The sequence below is a fragment of the Magnolia sinica genome, chromosome 2, assembly GCF_029962835.1.
Source record: "Magnolia sinica isolate HGM2019 chromosome 2, MsV1, whole genome shotgun sequence".
NCBI classification, from domain to species: Eukaryota; Viridiplantae; Streptophyta; class Magnoliopsida; order Magnoliales; family Magnoliaceae; genus Magnolia; species Magnolia sinica.
Genome location: NC_080574.1, coordinates 87,453,556 through 87,458,888, shown reverse-complemented (window position 1 = coordinate 87,458,888; position 5,333 = coordinate 87,453,556). Strand labels below are relative to the sequence as shown.

The 5,333-nt window shown below is 40.2% G+C and overlaps 1 non-coding gene across 1 annotated transcript; it reads left to right on the top strand.

The window, feature by feature from the left end:
- Nucleotides 1-4,915: 4,915 nt before the first annotated feature.
- On the top strand, nt 4,916-5,022 carry LOC131238431 (small nucleolar RNA R71). Its single transcript, XR_009167841.1, has one exon. It is a non-coding gene; the product is annotated as a small nucleolar RNA R71 (small nucleolar RNA).
- Nucleotides 5,023-5,333: the final 311 nt, after the last annotated feature.

The following is a 5,333-nucleotide window of genomic DNA, read 5'->3' as shown; positions in this document are numbered from 1 at the left end:
TGAGTTCGAGGTTGGAGACCATGTATTTCTTAAGGTTTCCCCTATGAAGGGAGTCCTGCAGTTTGGTAAGAAGGGGAAGCTCACGCCGAGATTTATTGGTCCATTTCAAATACTAGATCGAGTGGGAGCGGTAGCGTACCGCCTTGCTTTGCCCACACCACTTACAGGCATGCATAACGTATTTCATGTTTCTATGCTGAAGAAATACGTTCCTGATCCTTTGCATATTATCAGTTGGGAGCAGGTGCAGTTGAGCGAGAATGCCACATATGTACTGCGATCGACGTGTATCCTAGACAGGAAGGAGCAGGTATTGCGTAGCAAGGTCATCCCTCTTATGAAAGTACTGTGGATGCATTACAGTGAAGAAGAGGCTACTTGGGACATTGAAGCTGAGGTAAAAAAGAACTACCCTCAGATCCTTGAGGAGTATGAGAATGTAGGAATTTCAAGGATAAAATTTTTCTTTAAGGGGGATAGATTATAATGACCTGAAAAATTTCGTGCAAAGACCCGAGTACGACCTCAAATTCTTTAGAAGATAAATGTGGGTTAACTAGCGCTAAACTCGATTACTTGTGAAATTAGCACTAATCACTTTAAATTTGATCTGTAAGACTCAAAACCTGTAGAATCGTTAGCGCTATTTCACCCTGAAATCTAGGATTCAATGCTAAATCTAGTTGCTCTTGGGAGTACTTGGAAACTTTGTATCGGACCTAGACCGCGTGTCGAAAGTCTGATAGCGATGATCTTAGACAATTATGATCACCTTATTAGGCTTGACAATCACCTCAAAAATCAAGACCAAATGATGTCCTGAGACGATTTGCTTGAGTCCGGAGTAAATAGTGTGAGAAAGGTGAGAAATTAAATATGAATTTATGAAATCTGAGTCGTGTCACTTACGCGTCGATTTTAAGCATTCTGACCATTGGATTCTGACTCAAATTTACCCTCGGATCAGGGAAGATGGCCCAAACATGTCAAAGTGCCGGTGGACCTGATCGAGTTTTGGTAACCGTTGAATTGAAACTGGTCCGCCACGGCTGATCTATAAATCCGATTGGTACAAAAACTTAGCCTGACCTAGATCCATGGTCAGTGAGCTTAAGTTCGACCGCACGTGGAAAAAGGACCACCAGAAGTGCCCCGTTGGACCGAAATAGACCCGATTTGGTTATAACCTAAGTATACCTTGGTCTTGGGGCTATTTTCATCTATATTAGGCCTATATAAAGACCTTAAACCCTCACTCTCAAATTCCATACGAATTTTCTAAACCCGAGCTAAGAGAGAGAGAGGAGAGAGAAAGTGAGAGAGAAGTTGGTGAATCATCTTGAGATTCTTCCCTGTTATTCTGTGTACCTAAACCATCACTTTTGAATCATTATTCCGGCGATTCTAAGTTCATTATTAGGTAAGTCAATCAAACCCTGACCTGTTTTGGAGCTTAGAATAGTCTAAGTGTTGATGTAGCTCTTTTTATTCATGCCTTAGGTTATCTAGTCGCCGTTGACGAAGACTTATCGTCTGAATCAGATCTGTTGCGCACTTCCTGGTTTAAGGTGCGGACTATATTCGTATAGGTTATGGTTTTCAAGGCTTTCAATGTTAGTTAATGATTATTATTGTTGTGGGTGAAATTTCACATGCCAAATGCGATGTTTGTATTGCGTTCCTGATATATATGAGCTATATTGAGATTTGTGTATTCCTTGTATATGTAGAAAGTATCGTATATGTATGAAATACAAACATATGTTTGCCATGATTAATTGTTGTGTATTCGTGTTAGTTGTATGTGTATCAACTCCTTGGCGAAAGGAATTGTCCAAATGTATGTTATCACCAACATACGTCATGTATGTTGGAATATGTAGTCTAAGTGTTTGTAGAAATGTCTGAATGATCAAGTGTGTAATATATTATCCTGTTTATAGGCGTTGAGAAGAGATTCTCAACAATCTTATTGATGTGTATGATTTCCTACATGCAATTTACATTCTTTGTTGTTTAAATTCAGGCATTACTTATGTGTAAATCCATGTTAAGTTGATATTCATCAAATGCTCATATACTGTATGATTAGAATTATTGATCCATTACTGTTCTAAATTACTGGTATGAATATCTGTTATACTTGAATTGTTTGGGACTATGAAATAGTCCAGGGAATCGGTAATAAACCTTGAGTTCGTGGCCGAGGTTGTTTTTGCCATGTAAGACGTGTTTGACGAACCCGAGTCGTATTAGGGTTGTCGGCAGTGGTTTGGCCACACGGAGTGTTTGCACACTCTATGTCATTCAACTCAACGTGCGCTCGTGCTAGTCGAGCTCATCAAGTAACCCGATTGTCCCGGTGGATGTGCACCATGTATGGACGCTATTGTTTGAATCTATGGTACCAAACTTACCAATGCAATCCCGTTAACCATTGTACCTTGATCCGCTAAGACTCATGAGTCGGGCATGGTGGTATGGGACACCGTGGTCGAGCTGTCGGCCTATGCTGGGGTGATGAGCCTCCCCGTAGTGACCAGTGAGCACACCAAACTCGTGAGCCAATTATGGTGGTATGACACACTATATTCGTGCTGTCAGCCTACATTGATTGGCGACGAGCCCTTTGTAGTGACCTCGAGCATACCTTGATACTGCATTGAGGTGACAAGCCTTAGGGTAGTAACTAGGGTATGATAGGCATGCATTGATTGGTGACGAGCCCTTTGTAGCGACCTAGAACCATATGATCGTATGAGATTGTCTAGGACTGACGACCCTAGAATGGATCACTATATGGAAATTGATATGAGGAAGGTACCTTAGCTTCTCAAATCCTGCTGTATGAAAAGGACTAATAACAACTTGGTAATCATGTTCATGCACCGCATTGCATGTGCTTTGGTGTCGTGGAGCACTGTGGGAGGTTCTCATGCATACCGTAAGATGAAGACGCTGAGGGAGTGCAGGTGAGAGCATGCATCATTTCTACATACATCCTTGCATTAACAAGAGTAATTAGGACGTGTTTGATTGTATTGCCTTATCATTACTGCTTGATTGATTTGATAACATGTTAACTTTTACTGTATAGTTCCACTGAGTTGATCACTCACTCCCACATTCTAAGACGGTGTTTCAACACTAACCAGACTCTGTCTTAGATGTAGATGATGATGTGACCCCCGAGGCAGAGCTGGAGTATGAGGATGATAAGGACTTGTTTTCTTTTATGCAGTTCTCAGGCAGGATCATGTGAACCGTGCCCTGAGCTATGGGGATTTTGGGTTTCTTTTGTAATGGATAATTTCATTTTGATACTTATATTTTGAAACAAACACTTGTAATTATGACATGGCAGAGCATACATATCTAATGGACTTATATAGATATACATATATGTTTCTTCAGTCTTCCACTTGCAGATTTCACCTATCCCTGGATTATGTTTGCAGTTTGGCTTAATCTACTACATGTTTTATGCACTTATACAAACAACATACAACCATCATTACATATATTGCATAAGTGATGTTTTGAAACTCGGGAGCTGTGTTATGCTCGAACCCCGAATTTCAGGGCGTTACACTTAAGGTAGATTAAAGGCCCAAGTGGATCACACCATAAGAAGCAATTGTGATTTAATATCCATATTTCCCACCTTGTGGTCCACTTGAGCCTTCGATCTAGCTGATTTTTTATTTTATTTTCTGAAGTAATATTTTCAGATATATGGACGGCTTAGATAAAACCTATATTTTTTTAGGCCTCATAGAGCCCCTTACAACACCATTAATTATTAATGGTGTGTCAACCTTTTAGCTATGTATTAAAACCATAGCAATACTAGCTAAGGTTTATATCCATAGCAACAAACTAACATGGTTTGTATCCTTTGCCACTTTTTTGGTAGTGTTCACTTGTTTCAGCACCTTTATAATGTCCTAAGAGTTAGAGAGAAGTTTTAGTGTAACCAACCGTTGCGGAAATTGAGCAATTGGCTTTCCTTGAGGTTCTTGTTCGAACTCTTGTGGAGTGTTATTAGGTCTATCAATTTCATCTACTTTCGGGTCCTTAGACTTTTTAGCCCTTACGGGAATAGATTTGTCAATTATCTTCCCACTCCTAAGAGTGGTGATAGACTTAGCTTACTCCATTTGATTTGAAGAGCTTCGATCACTTACTTCATATTACAGTTTAGATTGGGGAAAGGTTGGGCTGGAAGAATCCCTTTTTCCCCAATTGAATTTTTTATCTCACGGCCTCCTATGGCCTTTGAAAGGTCTTAAAGGGTTTATAATATACTCTGAGTGATAATCTCTTGGTTTTGAATATGTTTCCAGACCGGATCCTCTTGAGGTTTCCCTTGATTCAAGAATTGGTTAGGGATTCCTTGAGGAGTAGCAGTTTGTCCATTCCTCCAACTAAAGTTCGAATGATTTCTCCAATTGGGATTGTACTTGTTAGAGATGGGTCCATTAAAAGATCTTTGGTAGTTGCTCATGGCATTTGATTGCTCGTTCAGTGCCTCTTGAAAAGCAGGTATCGTTGGACAATTTCCAGTTGCATGTATGTTGCAAGCACAGATACCGTAAACAACTTCCTTAGCCTTATCCTTCTTAAGTTCCATGGCCTCGACCTTCCTTGTGAGACTAGCCACTTTAGCAGTTCTATCATCATCCTCTTTCAGCAAGTATATCCCTCTCCTCTCCCTTGCTTGAGTAGGCTTAGATGTGGTGCTAGGTTTTAGGGTGTGTCCCATGATTGTGCGGTTATAGTGAGTTTGTTAAAGTAATCCCACACCTCGCCGACATTATTGTTCATAAATTCCCCATTGCACATCGTCTCGATGAATTGACGCATGGAAGATGTCAGTCCATCATTGAAGAAAGTTGTTATGTGCCACGTTTTAAAACCGTGTTGTGGGCATGAACTGACAAGATCCTTGAACTGCTCTTAACATTAAAAGAATGTTTCATCTTCCTTTTTTGCGAAGTTCATGATCGACTTCCTGATGGTGTTCGTCTTATTGTATGGAAAGCATTTTTTTTATGAACTCCTCCATCATGTCATTCCATGTGGCAATAGATCACGGACGTAGTGAATGCAACCATGTCTTAGCTTTCTCTTTCAAGGAGAAAGGAAAGAGTTTCAGCTTGACCGTGTCCTCAGACACGTTAGGAAAGTATAAAATAGCTATAACCTTGTTAAATTCTTGCAAGTGCAAGTATGGACTTTCAGATTCAAGTCCAAGGAACTTTAGAAGGAGTTGGATCACTCCAAGCTTGATGGTCATGTTTCCTATGTTTCCTGGAAAAACCATACAAGAA